This window comes from Phoca vitulina, unplaced genomic scaffold, assembly GCF_004348235.1.
Source record: "Phoca vitulina isolate PV1807 unplaced genomic scaffold, GSC_HSeal_1.0 scaffold11, whole genome shotgun sequence".
In the NCBI taxonomy this organism is placed as follows: Eukaryota; Metazoa; Chordata; class Mammalia; order Carnivora; family Phocidae; genus Phoca; species Phoca vitulina.
Genome location: NW_022589714.1, coordinates 17,269,682 through 17,285,940, shown reverse-complemented (window position 1 = coordinate 17,285,940; position 16,259 = coordinate 17,269,682). Strand labels below are relative to the sequence as shown.

General features: G+C 36.5%; 1 long non-coding RNA gene across 3 annotated transcripts in view; it reads left to right on the top strand.

Annotated features, from left to right (window-relative positions):
- LOC116635489 overlaps positions 1-16,259 on the top strand; it is a 361,321-nt gene that overhangs the window by 334,161 nt on the left and 10,901 nt on the right. Inside the window, exons 5-7 of one of the 3 annotated variants that reach the window (XR_004300176.1) lie at positions 8,367-8,501; positions 8,945-9,032; positions 15,593-15,676. The exons of 1 other annotated variant lie outside the window; for it this stretch is intronic. This is a non-coding gene — a long non-coding RNA (uncharacterized LOC116635489). Of the gene's footprint in view, positions 1-6,569; positions 7,425-8,366; positions 8,502-8,944; positions 9,033-15,592; positions 15,677-16,259 lie in introns of those variants that run through there. One more of the 3 variants, XR_004300178.1, reaches the window with a different exon arrangement.

Here is a 16,259-nt window from a genome sequence, read left to right as displayed (position 1 = left end):
AGAGGCTGGAGAGGATAGTCCATTTCTTTGCTTCTTCCAGCTACTAGTGGTATCCCACTAGTGTTCAAATCAGTGTTCAAATCAAGCCAGGTTTCACTGAGTCCTTCTCACATCATGGCACGCTGACCTAGTCTTCTGTATCCCTCTTCCACTTTAAAGAACCCTTGTGATTACACTGGGCCCACCTGGATCATCCAGTGTACACTCTCCATCTCAAGGTCAGCTGAGTACTGACCTTAATTCCATCTGCAACGTTAATTTCCTTTTGTCATATAGCATAGCATATTTGTAGGTCCCAGGGATTAGGATGGACATCTTGGAGAGAGGGGTATTACTATGATTACTATGCTCTTCTCACCCTCATTCTGCTCAAGACATACACTGTTCCAGAAATATTCCAGGCACAACTCAGTTAGGGCTGTTGTTCCAGCTATTCCCTCTTCCAAGGATGTTCTGTGCCACATTCATGCTTCACTAACTCCTTCACCTCCTTCTCAATGAATCTTCCTTTGCCATCCTATTTAACATTACAGTCTACTCAACCTCCCTCCCCTGATTTCTGTAGCACTCACCACATTCTAATTCTATATTTTTCTTGTTATTTTTTACATTTATCATTTATTATCTTTCTCCTTCTACTTGAGTGGGATATTTGTCTGTTTTACTTACTAGATATTCCCAAGTCTGGAATAATACTTGTTACACAGCAGTACTCAATAAATATCTGCTGAATGAATGAATGAAAGAATGTTTTATTACTAGAAACCCTAAATTACTCTGAAATAAGTTGTGATTGTGACATCACAATTACAAAGTCCATGGCCACCCTAAAATCCAGTAAAAAAATTTCTGATTATTCCTGCCATGTGCTGTATATTTCTATGGAAAAGATTACTGTGCACATGGCAGGCATTTAATATATTGGACTCACCACCAAAGCAATTACTCAGCTTTGTAATTAAGTAGGGCACATATGTACTTGCTTTTGAGGTGGGCATAAATCACTGTCTACAAACTGAGCTGTGCAAGTCACTTTTTATTTTTTTCAAAACTCAACTTAATATCTGAACCAAAGCTACCATTTTACTGAACTAGTAGAAAATTGAACATCTGTCCCTCTGGGGATAGTTCTAGGTCTCATATAGAACCAAGACATTGATTGGGAGTGAGCTGAGGTCCAGCAGGTGGCTGTAAAACCTCTATCCTCTGTACCCATCTCTCCTCTTCAGTTCCAGTAATTGTCTCTTTGCTGGGATGGAAGGACCTCCTGCAAGGATTCCCGTAACCAAAAGTACAGCTTTGGAAGGGAGATAGGGATTCTTTGTTGTCATCTTCAGACCCATAAACCTCTCTCTTGCCTCTACCTATCAAACTGGCAGAATCTCTTTTAAAACCTTTCTCTCCATATCTCTTTACACATTCTATGTCTCCAAGTCCCTTTCTCCCTTTTTCATCCTCGTAACATGTTCTCAGTTCTTCTAAGAGCTTAGAATTCTGGAAAGCAAAAGCCAATGATCATAGGTTGTTTCTGCTTTTCACCCTGTCATAGAACTTCCTGAGGACATAAACATCTGGCTACTTCTGAGAGGGAAAAGGGGGAAAAATGGGAAAGGAAAAAATATAAACAATAATATCTAAAATGAATCCAAACTGATTTTTAAAACTACGTTTTCTCAGATGAAGGACATTGTCTCAGAGTGTTTATTAAGTTGTCTTCCTGCTTTCTTTGCTAAGTGATTTTGTATCAAACATGTGACTTTTTAGATAAATTGGGCAGGAATTAAAAAATGATTTTCTATATTTCATAAATATTTTTGCAATCAGATGATCTCTAAAAAATAGTATCTTGAGTGGCAATAATTATAAAGCCTTATTGACATACAAGATCAGAGCCATATTAAAAAAATATTAAGATTAGCTTTACTCTTAAGTGTTCTACAAATAGAGGAAGGCAATTCAGAGTCAAAACTACTTAAAAATATAGGATATTTTCTGCACTGGGAATTTCCCCCTTTGCCTACTTTACTGAAAACATCTTTTTTTTTTTTAATTTAAATTCAATTAGCCAACATCATTAGTTTTTGATGTGGTGTTCATTGATTCATTAGTTGCGTATAACACCCAGTGCTAATCACATCATGTGCCCTCCTTAATGCCCAGTTACCCCATCCCCCCATGCACCTCCCCTTCCGCAACCCTCAGTTTGTTTCCCAGAGTCAAGAGTTTCTCATGGTTTATCTCCCTCTCTGATTTCTTCCCCTTCAGTTTTCCCTCCCTTCCCCTATAATCCTCTGCGCTATTTCTTATATTCCACATATGAGTGAAACCAATGATAATTGTCTTTCTCTGACTGACTTATTTCACTTAGCATAATACCCTTAAGTTTCATCCACATCGATGTAAATGGTAGGTATTCATCCTTTCTGATGGCTGAGTAATATTCTATTGTATATATGAACCACATCTTTATTCATTTGTTGAAGGACATCTCAGCTCCTTCCACACTTTGGTTATTGTGGACACTGCTGCTATGAATATTGGGGTGCAGATGCCCCTTCTTTTCACTACATCGTATCTTTGGGGTAAATATGCAATAGTGCAATTGCTGGATCAAAGGGTAGTTCTATTTTTAACTTTTTGAGGAACCTCCATACTGTTTTCCAGAGTGGCTGCACTAATTTGCATTCTCACCAACACTGTAAGAGGGGTCTCCTTTTTCCACATCCTTGCCAACATCTGTTGTTTCCTGTCTTGTTAATTTTAGCCATTCTAACTGGTGTAAGGTGGTATCTGATTGTGGTTTTGATTTGTATTTCCCTGATGACAAGTGATGTGGCATCTTTTAGGTCTTTTTCTGTAGTTCTCAGAAAACTTTTCTTTGAGCCATTTCTTTCTAAGGACTCACTTTTCTTCAAATAAGATGTTCCTTTTTAGGAAAGGGAGAAAAGTAGTTTCCCCTATTTTTAAAAGGCCATAACTAACAATTCTTTTCTTTTTTTTTTTGAATTTTTATTGTGATAAAATATATAGACCTAAATTTGTGATTTTAACCATTCTAAGTATACAATTCGGTGGTCTTAAGTATATCCACGATGTTATAAGACCATGGCCACTGTTTCCAAAATGTTTTTATGACCCCAAATGGAACTCTGTAACCATTAAGCCATAATCCCTCTGCTCTCAGCCTCTGGTAACCTCTGATGTTTCTGTCTTTATGAATTTGCTTATTTTAGATATTTCATTTAAGTGGAATCATACATTTGTCCAATTGTTACTGGATTATTTCATTTTGCAATAATGTTTTCAAGGTTCATCCATATTGTAGCATGTGTCAGAACTTCACTCCTTTTTACAGATGAGTAATATTGCATTCTATATATACACTACATTTTCTTTTTCCATTCATCTGTTCATAAACAATTAGTTTTTTTCCACCTTTTGACTATTGTGAATAATACTGCAATGAATATTGATGTAAAACTATCTGTTTGACTCCCTACACTCCACTCTTTGCTATTATACACCCAGGAGTAGAATTGCTGGGTCATATGCTAATTTATGTTGAACTTTTTGAGGAACTGCCAAACTATTTTCTATGGGGTCTGCACCATTTTCGTTCCAGCCAGCAATACATGAGGATTCCAATTTCCTCACATCCTTGCCAACATTTATTTTCCGTTTTTTTTGTTTTGTTTTGTTTTTATTAAGGCCATTCTAGTAGGTGTGAAGTGGTATCTCCTGGTTTTGATTTGCATTTTCCCAGTGACTAATGATGTTGAGCATCTTTTCATGTTCTTATTAGCTATTTGTATAACTTCTTAGGAGAAATGTCTATTAAATCCTTTGCCCATTTAAAAATATAGACTTTATAGGGGCGCCTGGATGGCTCAGTCGGTTAAGCGTCTGCCTTCGGCTCAGGTCATGATCTCAGGTCCTGGGATCGAGCCCAACATCGGACTCCCTGCTCAGTGGGGAGTCTGCTTCTCCCTCTCCCTCTACCTGCCGCTCTCCCTGCTTGTGCTCGCTCTCTCTGTCAAATAAATAAATAAAATCTTTAAAAAAATATAGAGACTTTATAGACTTTATTATTTAGATAATTAGGTTTACAGCAAAATTGAAGAGAAGGTTCAGAGATTTTCCAGATACTCCTTCTCCCAACATATATACAGCCTCCCCCACTACCAAAATTTCACACCAGAGTGGTACATATGTTACAATCAATGAACCTACACTGACACATCATTATCACTCAAGGTCCATAGTTTACATTACAGTTCATGCCTGGTAGTGTACATTCTATGCATTTTGATAAATGTATAATGACATTTATCCACCATTATAGTATCATACAGAATAGTTTCACTGCCCTGAAAGTTCTCTGTGCTTTGCCTATTCATCCCTCCCTTCCCCCAACAACCACAGATACTTTTACTATCTCCATAGTTTTGCCTTTTCCAGAATGTCATATAGTTGGAATCATCTAGTATGTAGCCTTTTCAGATTGGCTTCTTTCACTTAATAATATGCATTTAATGTTCCTCCATGTTTTTTCATGGCTTGATATCTCACTTCCTTTTAGTACTGAATATTTGATTATTTGGATATGCATAGTTTATTTGTCCATTCTCCTCCTGAAGGACATCTTAGTTGCTTCAAGAATTTTTTAAAGATTTTATTTATTTATTTGAGAGAGAGAGTGTGTGTGTGAGAGAGAGAGAGATCATGAGCAGGGGCGGGGGTTGGAGGGAGAAGCAGACTCCCCACTAAGCAGAGAGCCCGATGCGGGACTCGATCTAAAGACTGTGGGATCATGACCTGAGCCAAAGGCAGATGCCCAACGACTGAGCCACCCAGGCACCCAGTTGCCTCCAAATTTTAGCAGTTATGAATAAAGTTCCTAAATATATTTGCATGCTCGTTTTTGTGAGGACATAAGTTTTCAAGTACTATGAGTAAATACCAAAAAGCACAATTGCTAGATCATATAATAGAGTATACTTAGTGTTCCAAAGTGGCTGTACCATTTTGCATTCCTACAAGTAGTAAATGAATTTTCCTCATGTGTATCTTACACATATTTTGTTAGATTTATACCTAAGCATTTCACTTTTTCGGGTGCTAATGTAAATAGTATTGTGTTTTTAATTTCAAATTCTACTTGTTCATTGATGGTATATAGGAAAGTTAATTGACTTTTGTATATTAACTGTGTATTCTGGAACTTTGCTATAATTGCTTATTCATTAGTTCTAGGAGGGTTTTTTTTTTTTGGAAATTCTTTCAAATTTTCTACAGAGACAAACACATCATCTGCAAACAAAGATGGTTTTATATCTTTCTTCCCAATCTATATGTCTTTTACTTACTTTTCTTATCTTATTGCATCAGCTAGGGCTAACAGCACACTGTTGAAAGATAGTTGTGAGACAGGACATCCTTGCTTTGTTCCTGATCTTAGTGGAAAAGCTTCTAGTTTCTTACCATTAAGTATGATGTTAGCTGTAAGTTTTTTGTAGATGTTCTTATTAGGTATCTGAAATTATTCATTTCAATCTTTAAAAATAAACCCTGTAATTTTTTACACTGTTCTCTTTATCCTATGATTATTTTTGCCTGATCAGTAGTATTACAAAGGACTTTGAAGTGTGTTTGCTATTAAAAAATCAAATTTCTACCACCCCTGCCACCACTTGTCTCCTTTCCTCTCACTGACCCATGGAAACACATTAAGATTTTTCTTGCAAAAGTCTATCCTAACCTCCTAGTTTCTTATAATTAATTCACCTCCCCCCGTATCTCCCTGAAAACAAATTGTCACAATAATGCTTTCTTTAGAGTATCCTGCTTCTTAAAGCTTACAAGTTTGCAGTATGTTAAAACAAAGATTCCTTATAAATATCATCATTCCGTGGAGACAGCAATACTTTACCTGTTTTGGCAGTGGTGTAGTGACCAGAAAACAAGCAAGGTGTAGATGTCAGGTATATTGACCCAGTTCATTATTTCAAGCAGTATTGCATAATACCTGCTAATGTTTCTTCATGATGATCTCATGATAGTAGGGTTGTTGTTTTTTTAACCAGCATGACTATATTGGGTATATCACTGTATAAAAGAAATAAATGGCTAAGATGCAAAAAAGAGGAAACACAGCTGTCATGTAAGACGTGGTCTTAGTGTCTCTTCATCTCTTTTCCCTTTTTAAAGAATAACTATATGCCTGCTCTTTTTATAGGTATAGCACATCAGAAAAAAAAAAGAGATCATAACTGAGATTAAAAATTCAGTATGTGAAAGAAGTGTGAGAATTATTTCAATACATTAAATTCCATGAAGATACAATTCATGGAAAATAGCTTTGCATTAAGGCAATTCTGAGCGGGTGTCTTAGAACAACTAACCTCTCAGCTAGGACTTCAGGGCATGTGTTTAGACATTTGACTCTGGGTACGGTTTCTTCTGAGAATATTGCCTCTCAAAGCCTTCCCCAAGGAGTCTCCTTTCTTGCCCTCATCTTCTCTGGTGCTGATGATGGCAGTAGTCCCAGGGAGCTTCTGTTTTGCTTCCAGGTATCTGCGACTCTCACTGCCTCTCTTGAGAAGACTCCCTAAGGACCTCACACCTACCTTCAGCACTAGGCTTGCCAGAACTGGAGCTGTGTCATCTCTTGAAGGAATACGCCCTTCTCCAGCCTTGACATTTGGTTACTCTTGTGAATATAAGATGTCATGGAATAAATCAAGATAAAGCATGCTAATAAACATGAATTTTTATAAACTGTAATAATATCATTATTACTGAACTGTTGTTTAAATTATTCCCACATCAGATGCAAAAATATGGCAGTTAACTCTAAGGCATAATAACTTCCAGTTTCTTCTGAAAAGGAGCATATTCAAGCTGTCATTATATGCTAAGGACCATTTCCCTAAAAATTAGAGGATTGTTATGCTGTGTATCTGTAATTATGCTGCTTCCACAAAACATTTCTCTGTAGATCCAAGAAGTAGTACTCCATCTGGAAACCTAGTCATTTCAAATTTATTATATCTGCTAATTGTTATTGTATAGGCCTTCCAGATATAATTTTAGGGATTCCAAAAAGCATTTTGCTAATGATTAACTATGAACATTTCTGTTCATTATGTTTTACTGAATCATGCCATCTCTGTCTTTTAATTTTATTTTTTCTTGGGGAAATACATTACTTAGAAATACAGGTAGGTCTTAATTTAAGCAAGCAACATAAAGATTTATATAAGAATAAATTAGAACATGACTACCTATTTTACAGAAAAGAAATAAACAAAATTATCTTAGATCAGGGGTTTGTAAACTACCACCTGTAGACTAAATCCAGCCTTTCACCTGTTTTTGTAAATAAAGTTTTATTGGAACATAGCCATGTCCACTCATTTATATTTTGTCTATGCTGTTTTTTTGATGCGAGGGCAGAGTTAAATAGTTGCAACAGAGATAATAGGGCCTGCAAAGCCTAAAGTATTTACTATCTGGATCTTTACAGAAAATGCTTGCCAACCTCTGGCTCACATTTTTGAATAGGAGTGTATTCAACAGTAGGCTTTTCTGATTAATTAAAAGGTTTTTTTTTTTAAAAAAAGATTTTATTTATTCATTTGAGAGAGAATGAGATAGAGAGAGAGCATGAGAGGGGGGAGGGTCAGAGGGAGAAGCAGACTCCCTGCCGAGCAGGGAGCCCGATGCGGGACTCGATCCCGGGACTCCAGGATCATGACCTGAGCTGAAGGCAGTCGCTTAACCAACTGAGCCACCCAGGCGCCCTAAAAGGTTTTTTTGATAAAACTCAAGTTTGCTCATGATTTGTGGGGGATGCATCTACATCCTCCTACATAAGGAGATCCACCCATACTTATGACCTTAAAAGTCATTGTTTCCTTTCAGTGCAGAAGGTCATTGGCTAATATCCTTGTAAATGATAAGAAGATAGATCATTCTTGGGGCACCTGGTTGGCTCAGTCAGTTAAGTGCCCAGCTCTTGATTTCAGCTCAGCTCATGAACTCAGTTGTGAGATCAAGCCCTGCATTGGGCTCCGTGTTGGGCTCTAGCCTGGGCATGGAGCCTGCTTAAATTGTCTTTCCCTCTCCCTCTGCACCGCTCCCCCCCCACCACCCCACTTGCTCTCTCTCTTTCTCTTAAAAAAAAAAAAAGGAGTTAGATCATTCTATATTAAGGATAGAATTGTTTGTCCATAAGTAGCAATCTATGTTTATATTTCATATCATTGGGGTGGGGGGAAAGAGTGGGAAGTGAAAAGAATAAATTGGACTTTGGTTTTTAATGTTTTTTAATAAACCCACTGTTCTCTTGGCCCTTACCTTTACAGAATACAGATACACTACACTGATGCACTGCATCTCTAGCCTTAGATCAGCACAGTCCTCTATCTTTTCTGTTCCTGTATCCAGCTTAGTACTGTTGGACAAAACTCCGTGCAGATTGAGGGCACCAGACACTCATGGTATGTAACGTTGGCCAGGCTTTTCCCGATCCTTGTCCATATTTCTAATCAATCCATTTCCCATTCCCACAAGAGTTATTGTATAACTTCATGGCTTTACTCCTCTCATGAATTACTTTCGAGAGATTATCTTCACCTCCTCTGTTATCAAACGGGAACTTCCTCCAGCATGCGGTAAATCTCTAAACCAATTATTACCTGCTTGTCTTCAATTTTGAGATAATACAATCACATTGTCAAATCAGACTCATGTGAATCAGAGCTCTTATTCCTTATAAAACTGGCTAATAATTTTAAGGATACAACTAATCAGGAGGCACAGATGAAGTACAGAGAGGTCCAAAACCACCAGCATAGCTCCCCAGATCCAGCACTTTGCTTAAATCACCTTCCCCTAGCCCTTGTTCCTGAGTCCACCCTAATTTTTCTTTCTTTTTTTTTAGATCTTAATTAAATTTATTTATAAAACAAATTTTGCATAAAGATGGCTTCTCAAGAATCCAGGAAAAGAATTAGCAAATCAAGCCAAAGGTAGTAAAATATATATATTTTAAAATTAAAATTAATTTTATTTATTTTTTAAATTTAATTTTATTATGTTATGTTAATCACCATACATCATTAGTTTTTGATGTAGTGTTCCATGATTCATTGTTTGCGTATAATACTCTTCCTCAGTTCAGATGATGCATCCTTATTTGTCGAAACACAATTCTTTCAGTAAACCTTCCCTAAATTCCTGTCTGGGAGGAGATGCTCAACCTATATACTCCTATACATCCTATTGTCCACTGCATCATGGCCCTTTTCTGGTTGTATTGTAATTGTTTTTCTATCTCTTTCCTGAATGGTAAGCAACTTATAAGTGGAAACATATTTTTTCTCTGTCTCTAGCCACTACTGTGATGCCTACACCAAATTAGGTGTTTAATAAATGCTTATTAAGGGATGAAAATATTAAGGATCTCTGCCCTCTGATACACTGTAGGTTCAAAGAAGGAAAAGCAACATAGGAGGAAGCCATATAAATGCGATGTAATAAGAGTTATTATAGATGCAAAAAGCTATAGGAATTCAGAGGGAACCACTAACTCTGTTCCAGGGAGTCATGAAGAATTTCACAAAGGCAGAGGAGAAATAAAGCTGTTTCTTGAAGAGAGAATAGATTTTTTCCAGGCAGAGACAAGGGGGAAGGATGTGACGGGCAGAGAGAATAGTAGATCTGAAGTCATCATTATCATTTTGCAATACTCAAATATAACTATGAAAATTAGGTGCCTCATGTGATAAATTATTCAAGTTTTATGCTTTTGTTTAGTTAAAGAAAGCATCTGGTATTTCAGTATTTACAAAGGAAGTGAATTTAGCCTAACATTGGTATTATTGGATGATGAAAGTATTTTTAAAATCAGTGCATAACTTGAAGACAGATTTTTTGTGGCTCATTACGCAATGATTATTACAGATGTACTGTGAATTATTGATTTAGCAAGCAATTGGGTTTTAAAACTGCTAAAACTAAATTTACAAGCATTTTATTTTTTATGATTCATGCATCTGAGTGTACAAACCAGTTATTTATATTTGGAAAGGAAAAAATGTTGTTATTAATCAAATGTTCAAATAACAAAGGAAAGTTATTCCGCAATTGCCTTAGGTTCATAATAACCTTAGAATCTTAAGGTAAAATTTTGCTATGAAAAAGGATTGGAAAGAGAGTTGTGTAAAAGATGCCAAGGACATATAAACTGATTTTAAGGGTAAGTACTGGTTCTAGTCTGAACGTGTTTGTGTCCCTTCAAAATTCATGTTGAAATCCTAACCCCCAAGGTGATAGTATTAGGAGGTAGGGCCTTTGAAAGGTGAATAGGCCATTAGAACTCTGCCTTTATGAATGGAATTAGTGGGATTATTAGTACTCATAAAAGAAATCTCAGAGAGCTCCCTCACCCTGTCCACCATGTGAGGACACAGAAAGAAGGTGCTAAAATCTGTGCACCTTGATTTTGGACTTCCAGCCCCAACACTGTGAGAAATAAATTTCTGTTGTTTATAAACTACCTAGCTTATGGTATTTTGGTAGAGCAGCCCAAGCTGACTGATAAAAGTATTATATATAGTAGCTGATATATATATATACACACACACACATTTCACAGATAATGTTATGTAGTGAATTGTAATTTCCAACAAGAACTGCATTCCTGATTGTTGACTTTATTGATATGATTTAATACTCACCACTGACAAAGTGTGGCTAATTTACTTGCAGGAGACACCTAGTTATAAAAGTTTCCTGTGCTCTAAGTATTTACCCAGATAGTTGTTTGCAGGTTCTTGGCTTCTGGAAGAGCACAGCATGGGGCCCATAAGGACATTTACATTCTAAGGACTCCAGGTTCTTTTCAGAGGATTCCACATCCTACATCCATGGTGAAACTAAAGGAAGAAAAATATGCAATGAAAACAGTGTAGGAAGGACATAGAAGAAACCATTAGAACAGCAGTTCTCAACCAGAGGTGATTTTTGTTCCCTCCCCAATCCCACCCCAGGGAATATTTGGCAATATCTGGAGATATCTCTAATTGTCACAAGTGAAGAATGCCGCTGTCGTTTAGTAGCCAAAGTTGCTGCCCAGCAGTTTACAATGCACAGGACAAACCCCACAACAAAAAATTATATAGCTCAAAAAAATTTTTTTTAAAGATTTATTTATTTATTTGAGAGAGAGAATGGGAAAGAGAGAGAGAGAGAGAGCATGAGAGGGGGGAGGGTCAGAGGGAGAAGCAGACTCCCCACCGAGCAGGGAGCCCGATGCGGGACTCAATCCTGGGACTCCAGGATCATGACCTGAGCCGAAGGCAGACACTTAACCGTCTGAGCCACTCAGGCGCCCCTCAAATTTTTTTTTTTTATGTTATGTTAGTCACCATACAATACATCATTAGTTTTTTGTTTTTGTTTTTGTTTTGTCTTCATTTTTTTTAATTTTTTTATTATTATGTTATGTTAATCACCATACATTACATCATAGTTTTTGATGTAGTGTTCCATGATTCATTGTTTGCGTATAACACCCAGTGCTCCATTCAGTACATGCCCTCTTTAATACCCATCACCAGGCTAACCCATCCCCCAACCGCCCTCCCCTCTAGAACCCTCAGTTTGTTTCTCAGAGTCCATAGTCTCTCATGGTTTGTCTCCCCCTCCGATTTCCCACCCTTCATTCTTCCCAAAATTTCAATAATGTTGAGATTAAGAAACTGTGTACTAGACCATTATTGACTGTAGATTTCTTTTGAATTTTTTTGAATGTTAATAAGCAAAAAGAAATATGGGTAAGAAATGAATTGGCATTACCTTTTAGATTATAAGTGAAAAACACAGTTTTAGAAGTTGTACAATATAGAAAAGTTATTTGACATATGCAGAGCAGTATAAATTAAAAATAAAAATCACCTGTAGTCCTGCCATCCAGAGGTAACCACTATTAAATTTTAAAATTTATTTCTAGTAATTTTTGTGCAAATAAGTTGGCACTGTTAATTAGATGGGAAATCTGCTGCCTTGGAGCAGGGTAGGCTATCAAGGTTAATTGGTAGAAATAACATGAGAGAAGCTAGTAACCTTAAAGCAGAAATGCACAGGTTAATAACTACTTATGAAGAAACAAGGAGAGAGGGACCAAGATCATACTTTGAAGGAATTGAGTACAATTAAGTGTCTGTAGTGACTAAAATGCATGTCCCAATTCCTGTGCTTCTAACAATGGAGCTAGTATCTTATAAAAATGTTTAGTGAGAAAAAATGAAAACAAAACAAACAGTTGCAAATGAAATAAATAGTAGAAGCAGACAACACCTTGGCTAGCAGAGAAGAATCTGTGCTACAGTCACAGTAAGAGACTTTGGGGAGAAGATTTTGCATTATGTATAAAGTGGTTTAACTAGACCTGCCTGAAAGAGAACTTCTCGATATGGCATGCATTTGTTTCTCCTACTGGTTTGTCTCAATAACCCTAGCAATTAAAAATTCACATATCTTCATCTGTTCTATTCACTGCTATTGCTGCCTGGAAGACTTTGTGCTAGAAAATGGCAGGATATTTGTTTTCTTTTGGTCCCTTGTGTCAATTCCTTTAGAATTAAAACAGTTGTGACAGTGACCACCACAGGCTCTTCCTATTGTCTAGATCCATGAGAAGAGTAATGGGAACAATCTTAGGGGTTAACAATTCACTCTATTGTGGACACACATCTATTATAATTATGTCATTTAAAAACATGGAAACAACCCATAAGTGACTCTTAAGGACAGAGAACAAACTGAGGGTTAGTGGAGGGAGGTGGGTGGGGGATGGACTAGATGGGTGGTAGGTATTAAGGAGGGTACTTTTTGTGATGAGCACGGGGTGTTGTAAGTGATGAATCCCTGAATTCTACTCCAAAAACCAATATTGCACTGTATGTTAACTAACAAAATTTAAATTTAAAAAAAGGCTAAAAAAAAATAATTAAATAAATAAATAAAAATAATAAATAAATAAATAAAAACTTGGGGTCATAAAGCATAGAGATTTTGGTATCTGTTTTTTTCATTTGACAATATTCCATGAGCATTTTTTAATTTCATTAGACTTCTGAAAATGACTTGATCATCTTCTATACACCAAATTCACCATATAATTTTGCCATAATTTAATTAATACCTATTGTTGAACAAATAAGCTGCTTATAACTCTATAACTCTATTATAAGATATATCACACCAAACACCATTATATGCTAGTTTTTATATGAAATGCACTTAGAAATAAATGTTGGCTAGAGAAACAACATTGAACTTTTCTGTTTTAACAGCTTTATTGAGGTATAATTTATATATTATGAAATTTACCTGTCTTAAATATACAATGCAATGATTTTTAGTACATTTATAAAGCGGGGCAACCATCACTACAACCTATTTTACAACATTTCCATCACTTCAAAAAGAATTCTTGTGTTTATTTACATTCATTCCCCATTCCCACCCTTAGCCTTAGCAAACACTAGTATACTTTCTATCTCTATAGATTTGCCTTTTTAAAACATTTCATATAAACAGAATCATACAATATGTGTTCTTTTGTGACTGGCTTCTTTCACTAAGCATGATTCTGAGGTTCATCCATGTTGTCACATACATCGGTACTTTATTCCACATTAGAATCTTAAAGTCCACTTCCACCACTGAACGCTTACCTATCAAGAATATGCACACATCTTCAGATAATTTGACTAGCAAGCTTCTGACGTGTCTCATTGTTCGGGGTATGGAATTGATGGCAGGTCTTGGCTGAGTGCCCACACACCTCTTATGCACCAGGGTGTGTGGTTAGTGACCTTTACTTTAATATCTAGATGCAGTTTAAGGTGAAGAATTCCTCTGCTCTTTTCAGCTGGAATACACACAATTTCTTCCTGCATTTTTGTTTTTGATGAGTATTTCATCACAATATGGTTGTGCTAAAGCTAAAAATGATTGATCATGGGACAAAATATATTTGTTTGACTTACAACTTTAAGCTAACTAAAGTCATTTTCCTGGTGATTAGGCATGGATTTGATTTTTCTAGGGTAATACATCAAGAGACACATTTTTTTAGAGAAGTCATCCTTTAAAAAGCCATCAATCAAGAGCACTTAAAGGCAAATTAATTGGACTACATTTGACTAAAACTCAAACATCATAACCAAAAGCAGGGACCACAGGAGAATGGCCCAGGAAATATTCTAAGATGTCTGGGGGAAGGGAAGATATTTGGAAGTATTACTCAATTTCAGATAAAACGTCAACTGTGTCCAGTACTGAAAACTAAGAAGACAGCTAAGGAAGAGTGTGGTAGGCAGAATAATGGCCTCTTAAGATGTGACCCTCCTGATCTCCAGAATCTGTGGCTATGTTACCTTTCATGGCAGAATGAATTTGGCAGATGTGATTAAGTTAAAGCTCTTGAGACCAGGAGATTATTCTGGATTATCTGGATAAATCCAACATAATCACAGGCGTCCTTATAAGGCAAGGAAGGAGATAGGAGAGTAAGAAAAGATATGACAATGGAAGCAAATGTCAGAGTCATGCAGAACCATGGACCAGGGAATGCAGGCGGCCCCTAGAAGCTAGAAGAGGCAAGGAAGCAGATTTTCCACTAGAGCTTCCAGAAGGAACACACATTGCGGACATTGATTTTAGCCAAGTGCATCCCATTTGGATTTCTGACCCTTAGCACTATAATAGAATATATGTCTGTTGTTTTGAGCCACTAAGTGTTTGGTAATTTGTTACAACAGCAATAGAAAACTAATACATAGAGGCTTACCATAATGAGACAGGAACAAAAGTTTGACCTACTCTTGAGTAGGGAAATGTGAGGGGGATGGGGAGGGAAGCTGGGCAAGCCTGAGCTAAGCCAGCTTCTGAGAACTATCCTGGGAACAGGCTCCAGCAGCTCAACTGAGGCAGGGCCTCACTGGTCCTCTTTACAAAGCTTGGAAACTCAAACATCCCGCATCTCTGCTTTCTCTTCCTCAAACACATATTACCCCCAAATGGCTACTTCCAGTTTACCTTCAAAATAGGCCTTACATAAAATATAATTTAAGTGCCCTTTATCCTATAAGTATGTTTTTACTTTGTCTTCTCATATATGATTGAAATTGGTATTGTCAGACAGATCTAGTATTGCATATATCATTTTTACTACTTCCTAGCTGTCATGGTGGGCAAGTGACATCACATATTTAAATTGTAGTATCTGGTTCTGAAAAATGAGAAAATGTACTATTTACCGCATGAAGTTGCTAAGGAGATCAAATGAAGCATAATATCTGGTCCTTAGCTATATCTAAAACAGTAACATTGATATTATCACTAGCAGCACCACCACCACCACTGAAAATCACTTAGTGCCTGACATACAGCACATGCTATATAAGAGTTTGTGATGTAAATAAAAACAACTTAGAAATCGGGCAGGACCTGGAAACTCTGAAGACAAAAATCCATGGACTTCACTAACTTGCTGATGGTTGTCTCTACTTATTTGCAGATTTGCTGTGACAAATAAAAGCTACACACAGAGGATTTCATCCTGCTCAGGTGTACAACAACTTACTTTACCAGCTTTAAATAAAGTGTAATTATTTCAAATATACTTCTAGAGTTTACTCGATGGAATTAACAATAATTTGATGCTTTGTCTTTTCCTGTACTATCAGATCATTGTAATTACAGGAAGATCTTAAAAAAAAATATTTGCCTCATAAACAAAAAATTATGTATCTCTGCACAGCTTTTTTTACACTAAAATATCTGCATTTTCCCATGTTACTTATATTTTATTTCTTATTACTATGCAATCTTATAATATATTATGCACTTAAACTTTAATTCATTTGTTACAGTCTTGTGTATCTTCAATATCAAGTATGCAATAGCAAATAATTTTTGCACAGGACAATGTCAATGCACTTTCCAGAGTAAATGTATTAGTCTAATCATTTGATTTGATCAAAAGAGTGAATGTCTGCTTCCTCAGGAAAGTTCATAATGTATTTGTCATATTTGGTTGTCTGCATGACTCCCTCCTTTTCCTCCCTCAGATTATGATTAAATAGTGTTTTCTCAGAAGACCTTATTATCCAACAACCTCTACCTACCTTTCCTTCCTTCTTTCTTTCTTTCTTTCTTTCTTTCTTTCTTTCTTTCTTTCTTTC